This window comes from Hemiscyllium ocellatum, chromosome 45 (assembly GCF_020745735.1).
Source record: "Hemiscyllium ocellatum isolate sHemOce1 chromosome 45, sHemOce1.pat.X.cur, whole genome shotgun sequence".
Lineage (NCBI taxonomy): Eukaryota > Metazoa > Chordata > Chondrichthyes > Orectolobiformes > Hemiscylliidae > Hemiscyllium > Hemiscyllium ocellatum.
In genome coordinates, this window is record NC_083445.1 from 29,490,318 (window position 1) to 29,513,577 (window position 23,260).

Here is a 23,260-nt window from a genome sequence, read left to right on the forward strand (position 1 = left end):
GAATGGAGAATTGCCAATTCCCGAAACTAAAGATTTATTCTTAAAGAAGTATATAATGGGCTTGTCCTTCTCTTTGTCTTTCCTCAGGAAACAGGGTTTATTGGCACAGATTCCACCCCTTGAATTCACCGTTCATCCCATCCAGCCGGGAAATTGGGTCTTAGTAAAATCATGGACAGAGACTAAATTGCAGCTGGACTGGGAAGGGCCATACCAGGATCTTTTGACTCCCAAAACGGCAATAAGGATGGCGGAGAAAGGCTGGACTCACTACACTCGGATCAAAGGGCCAGTGGAATCTCCAGTTGAGGAAGATGTCTGGACAGCCGAATCAACGCAAGACCCGCTGAAACTCAGACTAAAGAGACTTTGAGTAACTGATTATACAGTGACGACGGGAGCGCGGGATTATTTCTGTAGGATTGCATATTAAGTCTTTTTGTGCTTCAGCATGATGTATAGAGTACTGGGAATGCTTAGAGTTATGATGCTAGCCCTCTTAGTACTGGGATTTGTCATATATCACTTTCATATGCATTATTAACGGTTCCTGAGTCTGATAATCTACAAGTAATAGACGCTGATGCATGCAGCTTAGTAAATTGTGTGGATGTAGATAATCAGAGACAGTAGCGCAGCTCTGAGATACATCTTAAGCGCTATGGGGATGGTACTTGGTATAATGGTCTCGTCACAGTATACCGGACCCCCTTCCAGCCAGCTCGCGATTGTCCCGATAAAAAGTGTAACCCAATATACCTGACAATAAAGAAAACCTCAGGGCACGTTGCAATTCTGTGTGTGTGTGTGTGTGGGGGGGGGTGTGTGTGGTGAACCTATGGGATACAATTAAATGAAACATTTGTGATAGAAATGAAAGCAAATGGAAAGGATTTCTCTGGCTGTTGTTTTCGAATTGGTGTAGAATAGGGAAAACAGGTGGAACTATTGGATAATAAGACACAACCTTCACCCTCCCGCTGATCCTAAAGTAGTAAAAATTATAGAGGTAAAGGATTTGAAACAGATGATCAAAATAGAAACTGGGTACGGGGACGCAAATGCCTGGGTTGAATGGGTAAAGTATACTGTAAAAAGTCTGAACAAAAGCAATTGCTATGCATGTGCCTCCGGTAAGCCAGTGGCCCAGGTGGTTCCCTTTCCGCTCGGGTGGAAGCGAGACAGACAGGGTATGAAATGTATGATAGCCCTGTATCAGGATGAGACTGCATGATAGGAATTGTACCTCCCTATCTCTGATGTTCCTTCCCTTGGAGAGGAAAGATGCAAAAGACCGCCCAACATTTTCCGCCACATATGGAAATCACACGTCGTGTGTGCGCAGACGAGTTACAAGTTTGTCTAGAGATTTGGGGGTGCTGAAATAGTGTACAGAGATTTAAAATGTTACCGAAACGGAGAAGGGAGGGAACTACTCAGCACTAAAGGTTCCCCGAGCGGATCTGTCGTGGTACTGTGGAGGCAAAATGTTGAGACCCACCCTCCCTCCGGATTGGAGAGGGATATGTGCAATTGTACAATTGGCAATTCCATTTACCCTGGCATTTGAGAAGGAAAAGATAGTAGGGAAAAAGAGAAGTGGTAAAAGATCACTGTTAGACACTTCTTTCGATGACAGGATTTATCTCGTTCTATAGAAGTCCCTGCTGGGGGAGGGGGGGTGGGGTGTACCTGATGAGTTCAAGGCTCGTAACCGGATTGCAGCAGGCTTTGAGCCAGCTCACTTTTGGTGGGTGACAATTCATAAAAATGTAGATTGGAAAAATTACATTTTCTATAATCAACAGCGATTTATAAATTATACAAGAGATGCAGTTAAAGAAATATCAGAACAGCTTGATGTGACAAGTAGGATGGCCTTGGAGAACAGAATGGCCCTTTTGATATGATTTTAGCAGAAAAAGGATGTGTGTGTGCGTGTGATGTTCGGAGGAAGCTGTTGTACCTTTAGTCCTAATAACACTGCTTCTGATGGTTCTATTACTCGGGCCTTAAGGGGATTGACTACTTTAGCAGAGGAGCTGACTGAGAATTCAGGAGTAGACACGTCCCTCACGGGATGGCTTGAATCCTGGTTTGAAAGATGGAAGGGGGTGGTGGGTTCCATCCTTACTTCCCTGATAGTAGTAGTCGGGGTGTTGGTGGCCGTTGGCTGTTGTATCATACCCTGAATACGAGGGCTCACCCAAAGACTGATTGAGACAGCCTTAATGAAACAGATGCCCCAAAAAGGGAATCAGGCAGAGGAACTTTATCAACTGAATAATGCAGGGATGAGTGAGACCAAGATGGATGAAATCTCCGGAATGATGCTTGCGAATTTCGGGGGCGATGCTTAACAGAAAAATGCAGAAGATAACAAATGGTAATTAAAGAAAAAGGGGTAATTGTGTGATATAGGTAAACTAGTGTTACTTCTGCTATTATAATTCCTTATACAAAGTAAATGAACTCACACCAGTGTGTAATTGTTTCAGCCAAGAGCTGAGTCAACAAGAATGGAAACTATGTGGAGGAAATGCATATTTTGTCTGTATTAGCTAAAACTGTACGCAAGAAAAAAATGGGACTGCAAAACAATGGTAGAAATGCAGGCGATTGGGTAAGATGCTGTGAGGAGAGGCAGTTAAGTTAGATACGCCTGTACAAAGAGTAGGTATAAACATCTGTTTCCCACTTTTATAGAAACACAGGCACAAACCCCAATTAAAAGGGTCTTAACGATAAGATGCTGTGAGGGGCGGCACAGATGGAGGGAGTACATAATGGTAAGGCAAGGATATGCCTAACAATAACAACAGCAGGATGAGGTCAAACAGCATTGTGAGGCCAGAAATAAGCATTTTGTCACAGACAAGGCCCGATAAGGCAAGAGGTAAACAGGAGTAATGGGTACCGGTCTTAGGGAAGTGAAGGATGTAAACAGGGGAGGAGCAATGAAATATAAAAAAATATAGAAACCAAATTATATAAATATCGAGTATTCGTAATATTCAGTGTGTAAGTCCCTTGCCTTGTAGACAGACAGTGGACATCATACCCTCTTGCAAGAGTAAAATAAAGGACACTACTGATTCAGATCTTGTTTCAGACTGAAATTATTGAAGTGTGTGAACTTAGTTTCTCACAATGGGTTGTGGGAATGTGGCAGTGTTGGAGAGCAGAGGGCAGTTTTGGACGGTGTTTGGAGCAGGGAAGCAGTGTGCGACAGGGGTTGGGGGCAGAAGAGAGTTGTTTGACGGGTTTGGGGGCGGGGTGTGTTGGTCGACTTTAGGGGCAGGAGAGCAGAGTGGGACGGGGTTGGGAGCAGAGTTGCGTTGAATGGGGTTGGTTTCAGTGACAGTGTTGGATATTGTTGGGGCGGTATTGGACGGGTTTGGGGATGGGGGCGAAGTTGGAGGTCAGAGCGGTGCTGGATGGGGTTGGGGTGGGGGCGGTGTTGGATAGGGGGCAGTGGTGTGCAGAGTTGGATGGGGCTGGGTATTGGAGGCAGGCAGGGAGTGGGGGATTGTGTTGGGCTGATTAAGGGGGAGTGAGTTGGGGCAGAGGGTATTTTGGGAGGGGTTTGGGGGCGGTGTTGGTGGGATTGGGTGGACGGGAGACGGTGTTGGACAGGGTTTGGGGGCCGGTTCGGTGTTGTACGGAGCTGGGATATTGTCAGGGGCGTTGTTGGACGGGTTTGGAAGTGTGGGAGACGCTGTTGGACAGGATGTGGGGGGCGGGAGCGGTGTTGGATGGGGCTTAGCGTGGCCAATTCACCTAACCTGCACGTTTTTGGAGTGTGGGAGGAAACCAGTGCAGACACGGGAAGAATGTGCAAACTCCACACAGTCAGTCGGCTGAGGTGAGAATTGAACGCACGTCTCTGGCGCTGTGAGGCAACAGTGCTAACCACTGTGCCACCACGCCACCCACTAATACGATTCAACATTACAAAATGGTCTTGATCACTTGGGTCAGTGGGTTGAGGAGTGTCAACTTGAGTTTAATTTCGACAAATGCAAGATGTAACATTTTAGTAAAACAAACAAGAGTAAGACTTGTTGTAATTGGGGATAATGTGTCTTTGCAATTGGAATGATGTGAGTGATGCCAGTTTTAGACTGGGGTGGACAAAGTCAAAAATCACACGACACTGGTTTATACTCCCTCGGGTTTATTTGGATGCACTAGCTTTTTGAAGCATTGCTCCTTCCTCAGGCAGCAATTGAGAGAGAGGAAATCGGGCACAGAATTTGTAGAAAAGACCAAACCAGTCATACAACATGTGTGAATGTATCAAACAAACCTCGATGTCTTTTAAGTCTTTAGTATGTTAGAATGGAAGTACAGGTTCCGATTAATTAATTTGTCAATCTCTGCCTCAATATACCTTCCGATTTTATCAAAATATAGGTGAGACTTCGGTCAGACAATGCATTTTAGGTGTGAGGCCATGTTTCAAGCCTGTTTGTACCTCAGCCTGGAGCAAGAGTGGTTTTACTTCAGAAGTAGGAATTTATAAAATGTCATCTTGACTGACTATCTACGAACTGTATGCTTCTGGGGAAAAAAAGATAGAATGTATCTGAAAATTGAAATCTGAAAATTCAATTTCACCCCATAGAAATATATGTGTGTTTGAGGAAGAGGGAGGGAGACAGTCCGGGGGTGTGGATGTGTTTGTGTTTGCGTGTGCTCTTGTGAGAGTGTGTGTGTGTTTGCTTGAGAGGGAGTGTGTATGAGTGTGAACAAGTATGCGTGAGGGCATTCATGTGAGTGTGTGCAACAATGTGTGTGCTTGTGAGAGAGTGCGCATGATTCTGAGAGATGATGTGCCTGTGAGAGAGTGTGGTGCGTGTCTGTATGAAAGAGCATCTGTGTGAAAGTGTGTGCTTGTGTCTTTATGTAAGAGAGTATGAGTGTGTACACATGTGGGAGTATTTGCATGTAAGCGAGTGCAAGTGTATAAGAGAGGGTCTGCGAGAGGGTGTGTGTGAGTGTGAGGGACTATATGCATATGATGCAGTATATGGATGTGAGAAAGTTTGAGTTTGAGAGAGGTTGTGTATCTATGAGAGGGGGTCTGAGTGAGTGTGGGAGTGTAATTGTGTGTGAATGTGTGTGTATGAGTCTATGATATGAACCCAAGATCCTGGCTGATACCATCCTCATGGGTTCTGAACATAGCTATCAGTTTCTATACCCCAACTCTGCATTATTGCATTAACCGAAGTCTGCCTTGGAGGACATTGACCTGAAGACCCTGTGCTGAATGTCCTTGACCGCTGAAGTGATCCCTCCACCCCGTCCCCGGAGGGAACATTCCTGTCTGGCGATTGTTGCGTTGTATCCATTTATCGGCTGTTGTAGCATCTGTTTCATTTTGCCACTGTGCCATTCCTCAAGACAACCTTGCCTGCAGGGACGGAGACAAACATCATTCATCAAGTCGCATGAGTATCTTCCGGGCACATGGCGAGTGATATCCCCATGTGTAATGGTAGTATCCCTGTCTATGTTATGGCGTGTTGTTACAAAGAGAGAGTTGCATGGTGTTGTGGTCAATGTTGTGCTGAAGGTGGGGAAGTTTGCTCCGTACAATCCTCTGTTTAAGATTTGAAGAGGAGGAGAGGAGAAGTGGAGGCATAGTGCAGACCTTGGCGAGGTGCTCATAATCAACGATGCTGTGTTTCAGACTGCAAAGTACAGGGCATAGTCTCTCCATTCCCAGGAAGGACTGGACAACGAAGGGTATCCTTTGGTCATATCCCCTGTCTGTCTCCTGAGGAGGTCATGACGGTTTTATGTTGTGGACTTCTTTAAAAGAACAGGATATGATGCTCAACTCATCGATAGCCAGTTTCGACATGCCACAGTGAGAAACTGCAATTACCTCCTCAGGAGACAGACAAGGGATAGGACCGTTGGGGTACACTTTGTTGTTTAGCACTTCCCGGGAGCAGAGAAACTATGTCATGTACTTCACAGCCTGCAACACATTATCGCTGAACATGAACACCTTGCCAAGATGTTTCTACCCCGACACTTCTCATCCTAAAATAACTGCCAAACCTTAAAGAGACCATTGTTCACAAAAAACTGCCCAGTCTACAGGCCAACATCGACCACAACACCACTTAGCAACCACTGCAAGACATGTGAAACCATCGATATGGATGCTACCATTACATGTGGGGACAGCACCCACCACGTGCGTGGCAGGTATCCCATACACTGTAAGCAAGGATGCCCCAAGGCATAGTATATTGGCGAGAACAAGCAAATACTATCACATCTGAATGGACTCCACACAATAATTGACAGACAGGTCTGTTCACTCCCAGTTGGAGAACACTTCAGCAGACAAGGATATTCAACCTTGGATCTTCAACTGAACATCCTTCACGGTGGAATTTGAGATACACAACAACGCAGAGTCGTCAAGCAGAGGCTGATAGCCATGTTCAGTACACCTGAGGACGGGCTCAATCAGGAACTTGGCTTCATGTCACACGAAAGTCACAAATACACACACACACACACACACACACACACACACACACACACACACACACACAACTGGGGTAAATTTGAATTTGCAGGCAGTTACACCATGCGACATTTGATAAATTTAGTAAATAAAACCAGTCTGACTCCAGGTTGTGATACAGACAGAATCTAAAATCAAATGCATTGCCTGAGCTGAGATGTCACCTTTATAATATAGTGAGAAAGCCTTTAGCTACCTTGGGGGTAGTGACTTAAATGAAATTCTGGGATTTCCATATTAATCGATCAAAACCTGCATCCTTATTTTAGGTGATTAAAGACTGAACAGCAATTTGGGTTTGTCTAATAGATTGCATCAGTTATATGATACTTCGAAGTTTTACTCTAAATTCTGTATCCTATGTATCCTGTTTCACTAGCTACCTGACATAGGAGCAGCGCTCTGAAAGCTGGAACTTTGAACTAAGCCTGTTGGACTATGACCTGGAGTTGTGTGATTATTAACTCACTCAATGTCAGTTACTTCAACACAAAGACAAGCAACAATATATTTCACTCTATTGCTTTGCACTTATTGATTAATATTTTGATGATATACAAATTGAAGTTATAGATACAGTCAGTGGGATGGTGCCTTTTCCCACTGGCCCCTGAGTTGAGAGAAACATTGTAATGTGTCCCCGTAACCGTGCCCCCGCCCCACCTCCTCCCCGGTGGGATAACATTGTACAAACCAGCGCTATCCTCAGTCTGTTACCATAGCGACAGACTGCTTCATTGCTGAAACATTGAAATGACGTGAAAATCCTGGATAGAATGATTAATGAGTGAGTGTGATGAATTGAGGAATTTGGATGAAGGGATATTTCAGAACATTCTTCAGCTGCTGTCTGAACTTAGTCTGGGTCACGGCATAAATCGCGGTGTTTGTGCAGCAACTGAGGAGTTGCAGCATGAAGCCCAATTCCCGCACAAACCAGTGCAGTGACACAGTCTTATAACCAATCAAAAACATCCGGTACCATATAGAATACACCATGAACATTGACCACAACAGGATGAAATTGGCCGAAATCACCATCAGTAAGATGACAGATTTTGTGCGATTTTGCATTTCTGTGTCACACTGACCATCCCCATTGGTGTGGGCCCAGAGTCTCCTGCGGGATCTGCTGGTCACTAAGATATGCCTTACGGTGATAACGTTGAGCAGCAGAATCAGGAGAAAGGGGAGAGTCGGGTTTAGAATGTGGTGGAGGAATTCGATAGTGACCCAGACATGAGATAGCTGATCATTCCTTGTTAGATAACAAAACCAGGGATTGTTCTGCAGCCAATACCAACGTGAGAGCATAAAATACCAGAAAATGTTCTTCAAAAAGCTCAGCACAGTTACTGCTCCCAGAACCGTATTTGCCGTTTTCTTACTGCAATATTTACTTTTCAGCTTCTGGCAACAAATGGCCACAAATCGATCAAAGGTGAAAGTGACAGTAAACCAGACAGAACAGTCAGTGGCTGCATAAAGCAGGACGGCGTGGATATTACACACGGGGATGGACTCCAGGAAGTAAAACTGTTCCTGATATACGATGGGAATGTGCCTCCATATCACATCAAGGATAACGACGAGTACATCCGCCACTGCCATGGTTCCCAGGTAACGACTGACACATGCAGACAATCCACAATCTTTATAAAGCAGGACGATGATCGTCACTACGTTAACTGTGATGAAGGAAAACAAACACATTATGCATCAGCCTGGAGGCAGTTTATCAGTTTCATTGAGGACCAGTGTGATTTTCGAATGTGTAACTGTATTCAGATATGTATTGACGTAATTGGAGCTGAATTAATAAGTGGGAAATTTTGACTTGCTTATGACATAAAACTAAACAAATAATTTTCCCTAAACGGACGATTATATTTCCATAAGAACAGATGATTTCTAGAACATTCCCGAGCAGTTTATGACTTGAGATCAGACACAGGCCACTTTTTTACAGTGCCTAATACAAAGGGTGAAATCGTTGCCGCCCTGAAGGATTCTTTTCCAGTTCATTGAAGACAGACGAAGGTTGGAAATTTCTGCGTCTCTTTGTCTAAATTCTGTTGGATCGTCTGCAGTGATGAAATGTAAAAAAAAATGGAAAATGTATTCACCCCTTTATCTACCTGAGGGGGCTACGAAATAGTCTTCTTTCCCCAGACCAGGATCTCTTCCTTCGGGATCTTATCTTTTGTTCAATCAACTGATGTCCGGCTGTTCAAAAATAGTATCAGAAAGTGTGGGGCTGGAAAAGCAGTCAGTCAGGCAGCATCCGAGCAGCAGGAAAATCGACATTTGGGGCATAAGCTCTTCATCAGTGATGACACTTATACAGTAGTCCAGAGACTGTGCTTATGAAACTTTCTAGTTGCAGACAATACCCAGTTTCAGGGAATGGTCAGATTCTCCCAGTCTGTGCCACATAGAGTCATAGAGATGTGCAGCATGTAGGTAGGCAAAGTTGTATTTGGTTTGTTTTGAAAAACACAGGGACATACAATTCAGGTGTATCGTGAGGTCATTCAGCCTCTTAAAACCAGCTCCCCTATTTAGTAACTTTGGGGCTGATCTGATTTTGTTCTGAGCTCCCTGGTGCAGATAACTTCGGTCGTTCACCCTCCTGTGTTCCTTTCACTGAGCTGACAACACTCGGGCACATTTTACACCAGTTTTCTTCAAGCAGAAGACTGATAGCCATGATTCTCTAAGCAACATATTCGCCAGATTGAAACTTCAGTCTTATTTTAAGGATATCTGACACATAGCAATCAAAAATGTACACTCGTTTCATATATTTCAAGATGCACTTATAATTAAGAGAGGTGGTGATTTCACTTGACTCATCGTTTGTATTTAACCAATAACATCATCTATTCCCATGACTACTTGAAAAATAAAATAATGTAAGTGGTCCAGTGCAGTGACTAGCAGGAATTAGGAAGAAAATTAAGGAGCAGCAACTTAAACATTCTAATATATGGATTATTACTCAATCCACGTATAAATTAGCAAATGAAGAAGAACATTTGGGAATTGTACATGTGACAAAAGCAGTGGTGCAAGAGAGAGGGATTACATTTCATAAAGGCACAGGCATTCGTACTGGGAAAGGAAACAACTAGACCATTGGAATTAGCTCCACATGAAAACATTAGAGATCAGGATCCGAACGGATAAACTGTCACACAGAAGGCTGCTGAATAAGATAAGAGCCCATGGTGTTCTGCACAAGACGGCCTCGTGGTATTATCATTAGACTGTTAATCCAGAGGTGCAAGTCAGGCACTGTGACGCAGGTTCGAACCTTGTCACGGTACATGGTGCAATTTGAACTTTGTAAAATGTGGATTTAAGAGTCTAACTATAACAGCGATTCCATTGTCGACTGTTGGAGAAACCCATCTTTTCACTAGTGGCCTTTAGGGAAGGAATCTGCCACCTTTACCCGGTCTGGCCTACATATGACTCCAGGCCACAGCAATGTGTTTCACTCGTTACTGCTCTCTGGACATTTAGAGATGAGCAATAAATACTGGCCTGGCCAGCGACGCCCTCATCCCATGAAGCAATTAAAAAAAAGATACTGACACGCATGGAATATTGCCTGACTGGTGACAGGCCAAGATGAGGGATAAAGGGGACTGTTTCAGAATGGAAGCTGCTGACCAGCAGAGATCCACAGCGATCAGTGTTGGGACTAACTGTCCACGTTGTACATTTTCAATCTGGATGAAGGAACTGACGGCATTAATGTTCAACTTGCAGTTTACACAACGGCAGCTAGAGGGACAGGTAGTGGTGTGGAGGTAGGGAGGCAGCAGAAGGACAAATCACCGAGAGTGTCAGGACTGGTTAATAAGCTAAGTAAGAACGCATGTGGTTTGCTATTAGTTAAGGTATTGATGATAAGATTGGGGAGGTTATGTTGAACTGTTCAGATGTTCAGGTGAAAGTGAGGATTGCAGATGCTGGAGATCAGAGTCAAGATTACAGTGTGCTGGAAAAACACAGCAGGTCAGGCAGCATCCGAGGAGCAGGAAAATCGACATTTCGGGCAAAAGCCCTTCATCAGAAATGAGGCAGGGAGACTACGAGGTAGAGAGATAAATGCCCCAGACTCAGTTACTGATTAAACCTCGACCCACCTCAAGTTTGAATGTTTAAAATCACCCAGTCTCAACAGCCCTCTGTGGTGAAGAAATACACAGAATCACTAAAAGTAATGTTATAATCACGCTGGACCATGGGGCTTTTGCTCATTGCAGAGAGATGACTCTATGGGGTGCTGGTAAAAGTAATGATCGCTACGCCTCTGACAAATGGGAGAGATTGAGGTGGAGAATCCTTCATGGGAATCATAGTCAGGATGGGACAGCCATTCCCTATGGACAAGCCCTATGCATACACCGGATCTGCTCAGATGAAGAGGAACGTGACGGACACCTGGAAGTACTCAAGGATGCCCTTACAAGAACGAGGTACGATGCTTAAGTTATTGAACGCCAGTTCCGACGTGCCACAGCAAGGAACCGTATTGACCTCCTCAGGAGACGACATGTGCTGCAACTGACAGGGTACCCTTCGTTGTTCAGTACTTCCCAGGAGCTGGAAAAATTACACCATGTTCCTCGTGACCTGCAACACATTATCAATGAGGATGAGCATCTCACCAAGACCTTCCCCACACTTCCACTACTTGCCTTTAAACAATCACCAAACCTCAAACAGATCATTGTTCGTAGCAAACTGTCGGGTCTCAGGACAACTTCATACAACCCTGTAATGCTAGACGCTGCAAAATGTGTCAGATTGTGGACATAGATACCACTATTACGCGTGGGAACACCTCCCACCTTGTACATGGCAGATATTCATGTGACTCAGCCAACGTTGCCTATCTTATATGTTGCAGGCAAGGATGCCCAGAGGCATGGTACATTGGGGAAACTGAGCAAAGGCTATGACAATGGATGAATGTGCACCACACAACAATCAACAGACAGGAGAATTCACTCCCAGTTGGGGAACACTTCAGTGCTCCAAGACATTCAGGCTCGGACCTTCGGGTGACCATCCTCCAAGGTGGACTTCGGGACAGGCAGCAGAGGAAAGTGGCCGAGCAGAGGCTGATAGCTAAGTTCGATATCTATAAGGAGGGCCTCAACCGGGACCTTGTGTTCATGTCACATTACAGGTGATCACCACTGCACTACACACACACACACACACACACACACTCTCACATACACACGGACACGGTACACACGGATGCGCACACAGACACCCACACACACACCCTTATAGACACACACACTCCAACACTCACACATGCACCCCCTCACAGACTTAAGACACTCTGCACTCACTAATCACAAACACACACACACACACACACACACACACAGATATTCCTACACACACTCACTCTCACATACACACGGACACAGGTACACACAGATCCGCACAGACACCCACACACCCTTATAGACACAAACACTCCCACACTCACACATGCACCCCCTCACACACACACTCACTACACTCACAACCCCCACCCCAGACAGACATACATATATACACACACATACACACACACACACACACACACACACATAAAGACCAACATGCACACATATATTTTGTGGGGAGAATTTGTACTTGCAGGGTTACATTGTACTTCACTCAAAAACTGCATGCATTCTTGTAGAACTCTGAGCTCAAAAACTGCTTGAATTTATGTAAAACTCCGTTATCCCACGTTTTAGATTAGATTCAATCTAAACAATCATGACAGACAGAGAACACCAGGGCTAACACCTTCAACATATTGGAAAAGTGCAGCAGGTCAGGCAGCATCCAAGGAGCAGGAGAATTGAAGTTTTGGGCATGAGCCCTTCTTCAAGAATGAGGAAAGTGTGCCAAGCAGGCTAAGATTAAAGGGAGGGAGGAGGGACTTCGGGGAGAGGCGTTGGAAATGCGATAGGTGGAAGGAGGTTAATATGAGGGTGATGAGATTAGGGTGATAGGCTGGAGTGGGGGTAGGGGCGGAGAGGTCAGGAAGAAGATTGCAGGTTCGGAAGGTGGTGCTGAGTTCGAGGGTTGGGAATGAGACAAGGTGAGGGGGAGGGGAAATGAGGAAACTGGAGAAATCTGAGTTCATCCCTTGTGGTTGGAGGGTTCCTAGGCAGAAGATGAGGTGCTCTGAGTTCTCCAGTCTCCTCATTTCCCCTCCCCCAACCTTGTCTCAGTCCCACAGGAATGAGGCCAGTGTGCTAAAGGCTTTCTATGCTGTCTGGATAAATACTCGGTAATCCCCATTCTCTGTCTTCTGCATGTTAACCAGTCCTTATTCCATGTTAATAGATTATCTGTCAAACTGTGAGCTCCTCGCTTGTGTAGAAATCTATCTTTTGTGTATCTCAAAGAAAAATCTCTTTTTAGCCCAATACCCCATCTATCAGTTCCCCTTTATCAAGTCTGGTTTAGATATTCCCAGAGATGTCCAGCAAAAGTTTGCATCATTTTACATGGTCAAATATAATTTCCTGTTCACAAATCCATGTTGACTGTGATTGCTTTAAGCTTTTCTAAATGTACTGCAATTCCTTCTTTGATAATGGACACAAGTACATTTGCAGCAATAACTGTCAGGCTAAATGTCCTAAAGGTTCCTGGCTGAGGATCAAAATCTTCCTGCTTTCTGTCTCATTCTGTTTCCGAAGTCATTGTAGGTTCTCCAGTTTCGTTGGAATATTCCTGCATTCCAGAGGGTTATGGAATATTTCAAGCAATGCTGCTTGTCACTCTGTAACCACTTCTTAAAAATCATGCCTTAGTTGCTGCTGCCTTGGTTACCCTTAGCTTTATCTTCTTTTCAAAAGCCTTGTTATTTTTGTTAGAGACAGTTCAAGAACTTTCCTCGTGGTACTATCTTGCCTGTATGTTTAAAACACTTATAGTGTCTTCCCCTGTGAAGATAGATGCAAAATGCTATTTTAAATTATCTGCCTGTTCCCTGTCACCAATTCCCAATTCAACCCCTCCAGGATTCCCACATATACTTGCCTGACTTTCTTTCTTCCAAGGATCACACATTCAAATTAAACCAATTATCATACACCCAGAAAATCTTTTGCTGCCTCTTTTATTTTCCAGAATCATTTAGTCTGTGATTGAATACTGACCTTGATAGCTTTTAAACTTCATAGATGATTCATCTTCATATTGAGTCCTTCATTCTGAAGAGAAACAATTATTTCTGAGCATTATGAGGTATCCATGTGTCACTGTACATCCACTAACCTTTCCCTGGTTCTATTTCACATCCAGCTTCAGACCAGATAGAAGACGAATCCCTGTGATTTACATTTCTGTTTATTCACAATCATTCTGGGGAAGTTCCACATGTGACTGAACACATGATCAGCTGACAGTAACTCCGTTCTCCAAGTTTCTTTGCCTTTATCATTGTATTTTGATGATACCACATTCCGATTGTAAGCCTGCAACATGACCTCCTTTTCATCCCAAATAAGAAACCTGATGGACAGGGCATTTCAGCTTTGATTGACCCAAATCCCGCAATTCTGCCCCGACCCTGTCCCCTCCTTTTGGAAGAACAGGAGCGATCCTCTTACCCTTTTGTTCACTGTACTAGAATCTGCATTTGAAGAGTCATCCTCCATCACTTCCATCAAACACATTTTCCTCTCCACGTCCACTGGTAGCATTTCACAAGGGCCATTTCCTCTGTGACACCTTCCAACACCCTGAACACTTCCCTACTCCCTCATGGCACCTTCCCATGCAATTGCAGAAGCTGCATCACTTGCCATTCGCCCCTTCCCTCCTCACTGTGCACGGACCAAAACACAGGGAAAGCAGCATTTCAGTTGTATTCTTTGAACCCAAACTCATGTCATTGCTGCTCACAGCACAGTCTCCTTGACTTTGTCAAGTCCGAATGGACAATGCTTAGAGGAACTCTTCCACTCTTGGAATAACCGTGACCTTCTAATTGCTTCCCATTACAATAACTAACCTTTCTCTCATGCAAACATTTGACTCCTGGGCTGCTGCAATGTTCCAATTCTCGGGTAACATTTTACTCTTTGGTACTTTACACCCTGTCAGCCTTAATATTCAATTCCATAACTTCACAGCCTTACCCCATTATTACTGTTCTCTATTTTTGTTTACTTTCTGCTCTCCCTATGACCTTATATGTTTATGTCTTCTTTATCTTGTAATTAATAGCGAGAATCCATTTCCCCCACTCACACCTTAATTTACATCCATCATGCATCTGTTTCTCTTTCACAGCAACTAAAAGCTTGTCTGTCTTCTGCACTGCACCTCCACACCTTCTATTTCCAATCACCTCTGCTCCACCTCTGTCAAGGGATTAAAAAGCCCATTTTCCAATCCTTTTTAGTTCTGATGAAGTGTCATACCAGACTTGAAAAATTGACCCTGTTTCTCTGTCTCTGTAGATGCTGCCAGACCTGTACATTAATAACATTTCAAATGCATTTGGGCAAATACATGGAAAGGAAATATTTATAAAGATAAAGGCTAAGTGCAGGGAATTGGAGTTAGCAGTGATGGACGTTTTCTTCGCAATAGACTAGTTTGGGCTAAAGGTCCTGTCTCCATGATATTGAACTCGCTGACTCTATGACTCATCAGTCCTAGTGTCCCATTTCTCTGGAAATGGATAGGCACAGAACATATTTTCAGTAAGATGAGGAGATATTGAGATCTGAAATCTGGTGTCAATAATTGTGAGGTTGAAGTCAATGTAGATTGTAAACTCAATTTTGCTTCACCAAAGTACTTTCAGGAAGCAAATCTACCATGCTTTTCTGGTCTGGCCGATATGTGATTCCGGACACACAGACATGTGATAAACTCTTCAGTGGTCTCTGAAATGGCCAAGCGGAACACTGAATTGTATCAAACTGATCCGAGGTTTTTTAATACAGAACCCCTGGATCTAGCTTAGGTATCGGAAAAGGGAATGGGAAGCACAATCCTGTTGATGCTGACATCTGAGAACCTGTGAGAACATTGACAGAGCTTCCCTCTAGGCTGTGCATAATGATCGAGAAAGGAGTAGACAATTCAACTCATTAAGTCTTGCTTATTCCAATTCATGGCTGAAACCCATTACAAAGTATTTTCCCACTCTATGTACAGATCCATTAACACAATTAACTATAGGAAGCAAATATAGAATAGGCCTATTGTTTCCCAATTCAATATAATGATAGCTGATAATCTATCTTCACAACATATTCCTGATCTCTCCCAATTCAGTTGTTGTCTAAATATCCTTATTTGTATTAAGTGCCCTGGCTTTCACGGCGTGGGATCGAGTTCCCCAGGTTCACAAGTGTAGACGTTTATTGCCATCTCAATGCAGAGTGGGCTGCCTGTGTTTCATACCGTGCTCCTTTGTTCTAAACGTCTCAGGGGAAATATTATCTCTATTTCCAAGCGATATCGCCCTGCCAGAGTTTTATAAATTTCACTGAGACCGGCACTGATTTTCCTAAATCTCATGAAATACAGGCCCAGTTGACCCAAACTCTACTCACACAAAACGCCGGATGAAGCGCTTTTGCCCGAAACGTCGATTTTCCTACTCCTCGGATGCTGCCTGACCTGCTGTGCTTTTCCAGCACCACATTCCTGACTCCCACTAAAAGCATGTCATGCTCGAGTTGAGTCATCCTTCACTGGTCTTCCTCAATGACAGGTTTGTTCTTTAGTAGGTAAGGAGACCAAAACTGCTCACAATACTGCACAATGCTCGAGATGAGCTCTCATCAAGACCCTGCATATCTGTAGTATGAAAACCTTCCTCCTGTACTCTAAACCCCTTGAAATAAAGGTTAATACTTAAATTTACCTTTCTAACTGCTTCCTGCTGCAGCAATATTGCTTTAAATGACTGGTGTTCAAGGAGATCTAAATCCTTTTCAATGTTACAGATACCCACTTGATGTGGTCTATTGTTTGGGCTACCCACGACAGAGCAGCATAAAATGGCCGATGAAAGCCCCAGCAAGCTTTGCAGAAAATGTTTAACAGAAAATATAGAGTGTGGAAAACGCTTGGTTATAGTGGTCTCTGCACAACAAACATTGGCTATCTGTTCCTTTATAAGAGTGGAAGAGCAACATTTCTGCTAACCTAAAGATAAGAATATTTCACACCAACTGGCTGTTACTCTTAAATATTCTCTAATCAATCAGCTATAATATTGACCTCAGATCATTCAAGATAACCATAGATACAGATTCCCAAGTTAATAAATATAACTAACAAAACTAGAATGAAAGTTTCAAACTAACTATAAAGAGGCCTCCTTAATCTCTTAGCAAGGAGAGCAGCAAGAAGGATAAGCAAACACACATGTCAGAGCTGAGGGATAATGGTCATTAATCACCATGTCACATTAACTATGGCTCAATCAGTTCATAGCAGCAAGCAATTACTAATCCAAAGTGGTGCACAAAAAGTCAGTCTGAGTTGGAAAACCCAGCACTAATGAAATAATTGTATACAGGGCAGGGAACGTGTGCCCACGATGTTAAGATAATAAGAAAATGTATAAAACAAATTTGGCTCATATTTAAAGTTACAATGTCATTGACTATCGTTCTGATCTGAGTAGAAGTTTAAGGGGATAATAGAGCCCTCACACTGAGGCAAGATTCACGGTGGTCTTTGCCCTCTCCCTGCGTTGGACTGGATCATGCTTGAATAAATGACCATGTGACTGAACTCTGCTTGTCTCCGGAAATTTATGGCCTCTCAATGGTTGCTCCTATTTCTGTTTTCACTGATGAGCTTTCCAATACCATTCCCTGTATTGAGTTCTGCCATCAGAAATCTCTGCCCTGCGTGGACCTTGGCGGTCTGCACAGAAATAAACCGGAAAAAAGCGCATTACACCCGTCATAGATCAATATTTTTTCAATCAATTGCTTTTAACCATGATAGGCTGCCATTCTATATTCCCACAAATGTGCACAATATCATGTCTAACCACATTGTTATTTGTTTCTCATGTATTTTATCCATTCACTCCACTTGTCTCAGTCACCTTGGAGTCTTTTTATGCCGTGTTCAACATTCACAATTCTACATAGTTCAGTGCCATCAATAGACTTGGAAACTTCGCATTTGATTCCCTTAATCAAAATGTTGAAATATGTTGTGAATAGCTGGGAACAAGCACAGATCCCAGCAACACCACACGAGCTTTCCCCTCCATAAACAACATTGTTGTTGTACTTTCTACTCGCAAATAAAACAGATGCACAGCACTCATGTAACAATCGATTCGTGTTCTCAAGCTTCACACAGATTGCCCCCTTGAAATCGAATGGGACCTAATTGTTGCCTGGTTATTATGCACCGCATGACGAACTTGTAAAACATCTTGGGATTCTTCCTAATCTTGCCTGCTGTCGGGTTAGGAAAAGTCTCAATTGTTTTGAGAAGATTCCCTACCATCTAAACTTAAAGGACTTCTACAAGAATGTTATAGTTTATAAAAATTACACTTAACAAAGAAAACTCTAGCAGCTGAGCCATGCTGGATATACACTCCCAGGCACAGTTTTTCTGCAAACTTGGGAAACCTATTCACACCTCAGCCCTTCAAAAGCAATGAACTGATCTTTATGACAAACTGGATTCAGACAACATGGAGTCTGCACAAATTCCAAGACCTCCAATTTCAAAGGATATTTAATCACATAAACACAGGACATTTCACATTGTTACGAAGCCCATTCATTCAAATGTAAAAGGCATGTGCAACTACTCTGATAACCAGGAAGACCAATTTACCTCAGAAGAAATAACAAAGAGACTATAATACGAAACCAGATTTGGTGGGGAGATAAGAAGGCCTGCAATTTGGTCCAACTGGAGGCCCCGAACCCAGGGAAAAAAAAAACACAATTCAGAAGGAATTGAAACAGAATGGGCAATGACCCTCCAACTACCGCCAGGAGAAGGACTACTGCACCAAGAACGATTCTCAGAGCCATCTCCAACCTGCATCCACCGGTCAGAGACCACAAACTCGACAACCAAAGACACTAGAGAGCACTGACATACACCTGATCAACACCCCGACCTCAATTACTTTCTGGGACGTAGATCCGCTCACAAAAACAACCAGTATAAAAAAAAATCAAGGTAGTCACCCAACTTGTTAAAACGTGACCTCGCTCCTCAGTGGACATAGTCCATACTGACAGCCTACAGCATCCGACGTTCTTAAAAGAGCACCAGCTATGGCGAGCGGAAACAGCTACCTGCACTTTCAAATCCGGTTGTTCCAGTGGTGAGCTCAATTTCATTGAGATGCTAAAATCCAACTAGTTCGCAGGAAGGGGGGAGGGGCGTTGGAAACGTTGCAGCTCCTCCCAAGGTCTCTTTACTCAGGTGCTTGAGATCATATTATTGTTGGATGGGTGCAGCAATAAATATCTTGTGATGGACCAAATGCACAGTTCAGACTGGATTTTAATGTAGACTCTGTACTTAACAGTGCCAATCCCACTGCTTAAAATTTAACTTTTTTTCGTCGTTTCCTTGTGATACATTCACCTTTGCGTTATTTTCTGTAAATATTCAGTAGTAACGCTACCTCCTGTTCTATCACATCACATTTACCAGCTTAAGCTCTGTGTCAGGAGCAGGGATTTGGTGGGTGATCCGGTTGACCTGAGAGTTCCATCAGATTACTGACCACACCAAACAGAATTCCCTAGATTGCTTGCACTTCCCTATAAAAATGCATTAGTCAGTCTCCTCTGGGTGCATTTCTAAGTTTCAATGTGATCACCTCTTATTCTTTAACATGCCAGAGAACACAGGCCGCCTTTTGTCATCAGACAGTCTTGGCATATGAGGGATTAATCTGGAGATTGTCCTTTACACTTCCTCTGCCGTGAGTGCATTTTAAAAAAAATACCAAAACTGTACACAATACTCCAGGTGCAGTGTGACCAACCTTCTCTGCAACTGGTGCAGGACAAATTTACTTCTTTATTCCGATTTCCTTTAAATGAAAGTCAACCGAACTTTTGCCATTCCATTTTCATCTGATTCCCCCCAGTATCCTGCAGTTTAGTTCTATTTACTAATTTCCGATATGAGTTCTTTAAAACATCCACTTGGATATCCAACTGCACCACATTCACTGTTCCTACATTTCTATGTCTACAAGAAACATCTTCAAACAATTCGAAAAAAAACGTTTGTCAATTACAATTTTGCTTTCATAAATTTGTTATCAGTCTCTTCAATTTTGCCGCTAAGTTTTCAATGTTCAATAGCACATCATTGTTTATAGATTCTAACAAATTCCCTGCGGTTAACTGGTTTATAGTTTGCCACACTTCCTCTTCATCTCTTCTTCATCGTTGGATGGTATTCATAACCTTTCCGTTTTGCGTAGTGCCTTCTAGCTTTTGCGGAATGTTCAGGAAAATAATACAGAGATCACCAGTGCAACTAATATTTTTATTGCTGTTTACTCCAGAAACCTGGCATGATGTACATCTCTCTTGTCAATTTTATCAATGCTCAATCCAGCTATAGGTTTAAATACTACCTAGTTGATGTTATGAATAATTTTAATCTTTAGTTACACAAGTCCCATGGTTACTTGGTAATTCCGGGCGATTTTCTGGATCTTCCTCTGTGAAGATTGACTCAAACTATGTTTCCCCTATAGATGCAAGGAGTACTGTTACATCAAATGAAACCACTATGATGAAATAATGACTTCATTTGATGCAACAGCACTCTTTACATCTATAGAGATTGACTTAGCCAACAGTATCACAGCCACATTTTTGAATGAAGCTGGTACTCGGACACCCGATGACACCAGCAGCATCAACAAGAACAGCATGTTACAAATACTGGACCTGTGCTTCACTACTAACGTTCCATTCAATGGACAAGTGTAAAGACAAATCAGCGATGCAGCAAGGGAGTCACTGATATCAGGCCTGAGAGCAGAAGCAACACTTAGAATGGACAGCTCTCCTCAGCATCTAACCCAAACTCTGGATGTGGCATGTAGATGATACCTTTGTTATCATTAAATGTACATAACTGGAAGAAGAAGCTCATTGGAATCAGATTCAATGAAGAAGAAGAAAACGACAGCAGACTTCCCTTCCTGGACATATTAGTGGAACGCATACCTACCGGGGATCTCCTGACCAGTGTGTACAGGAAGAAAACCTATACAGACCAGATACTGAACAATAACAGCAACCATTCCAGCATCCGCAAACAATGCTGCATTAGAACACACTTTAAACTGGCAAGGACAAACTGCAGCAACGCAGAACTCCACAAGGGTGAACAGGAACACATATTCAAGGGATTCAGCCGAAACTCCCAAGAGCACTATCCTCTAATAAATACATGGCAAATCTAAAGAGGAAAACACAGCACGACCAGATACGATAGTGAGCATACCCTACATCAAAGAAATGTCAGAAATGACTACAGATTACTTGGACCCCTGACGAACATCAGTGGCGCAGAAAATGGGAAACACCTTTCCACCAGCTCCTCACAAAGGTTAAAGATACGACACCCACATGCTACAGAACAAAAGGTATCCACACGATACCCTGAAAAACACTATATAGGACAAACAGGAAGAAAACTGACCATACGAGTGCACAAGCACCTGCTCGCCACTGCCAGACACGACCAGTACCCTCTCATTTCCAAAAACACAGACAATGAAGGGCATAAATTCAGCCTGGAAAATGTAAGCATTTTCATACAGGCAATATAGAGATAGGCGAGAGAATTCCAGAAAGCATGGCACTCCAACCAGACCTCAGTCAATAAATACATTGAACTGGACCCCATACACAAACCACAAGATACAGAACAGCAAGTACCAAAAACCAGAGGCACATAAATACCAGTTGGGACAGACCACCAACACTGTTTTGAAGATGCACTGATGATGTCATCTAGAGAGGCAGGGAAACGTCTGTAGAAACACACACCAGCTTGGCGAACAAATCAATGACCTCATCCACAATCCGAACTACAAATTGTTGGAAAGAGATGAACTTATTTCTATACAGAATACCGGGAGAAATCACCAACAGAAGCCAATTACATTGCAAATGGAGGATTTCATTCTGCTTCTCCAGTCTGACGCATAGAAATAGCAGAAGTATCTTCAGGCCCACGAACATCTTGCACCAGAACAGTATGATGCCATTCAACCCCTGGAGACTAATATACAGTTCCAGGTGGAGGGCAATCAGCCGCTCAAACCTATAATACTGGACACAGAGTATGCCATGCTGCACCATTATCCTGTTACATACCAACAGGATCAGTCCATTGACCTTTCCTTGTGAATGGTTTATGCCCAAAACATCGATTCTCCTGCTCCTCGGATGCTGCCTGAACAACTGTGCTTTCCCAGCAACCCACTCTTGACACCAACAGGATCAGGCCATTGAGCCTCCTCAAGTCCATATCCTAAGACCAGGAAGAGGCCAGAAAGTGACTGAACATTGTGAGGCTGGAATAAGAAGAGGTCATCCAATCCATTGAGCCAGAAATTAGGAAAGGTTATGAAACTGTTTCAGACATGTTATGGGAATGGAAGAGGTAATTCAGACACCTGTCTGTATATGTGAACAGGAAAAGACAAAGCACTCCCTGAATCCCACTTCAGGAATACAGAAGGAGACCGGTCAGTATCTTGAGCCTGCTATTGAGGAATACGAGGAGGTCCTTCAGAACATCAAACTGTTACATGGCAACAGAAAGATTTCATAAGTCTTCAGGCCTCTAATGCAATCAACAGAGGGTAGAAAAACAGATCTTGAGCCTCTTACTCATGAGCAGGATCAAGATATTCAGGCTATTGAGACCATAATACAGAAACACCACGAGGACATGCAGCTCAAAGAAATTATTAATGAGTCCATTTGCTATTCATGCCTCTCACGCACAGCAATCAGAGCAGATCTATTAAAGCTTTGTCTCCTTCACACAGGACTTAAAAAATAAATGCAGAAGCTACATAAAAAAAGAAGTTAGATTAATTATCTTCACTAGGAAATTAAAAAGCAGTGAACAAGACTATTAGGGTTTCAGGAAAATTGTAAGAATCCATCATTATTGAACTAATAACAGTAGATTTGCAATGTCAAATCACAATATATTGGAGTCAATATGGTTCCTTGAACGATGAATCACGTTTGAGTTATTTGCTTGATTTCTTTAAAGATGTGACAAGCTCGGTGGATAATGGAGAAACTGAAGATGTAGCATACCTGCTCTTCCAGAAGGAATAAAGTAAGGTGCCACACAAAAGGTTCATTCATAAAATAAGTGCATATGGGGTTTGGAGTAATTCATTTAGCTTGGATAGAGGATAGCTGAACCAACAAAATTTGGTGAGACAGAATGTATGTGTCGTTTTCCGGTTGAGGCCTTGTGGGGTGCCATAGAGTTCAGATTTCAGGTCCCAACTATTTGCATTCTGCATCACGACTTGCATTAGGAGATAGAAAATGTCAAAGCAAAATTTTCGCATGACACTAATATAGGTGGAAAAGTAGGTTGCAGTGAGAATGCATGAAATTTACAAATCGATATGGATAGGTT

General features: G+C 43.1%; 1 pseudogene; it reads left to right on the top strand.

Annotated features, from left to right (window-relative positions):
* The first annotated feature begins 661 nt into the window (after nucleotides 1-661).
* Nucleotides 662-22,426, top strand: LOC132835893 (uncharacterized; annotated as a pseudogene).
* Nucleotides 22,427-23,260: the final 834 nt, after the last annotated feature.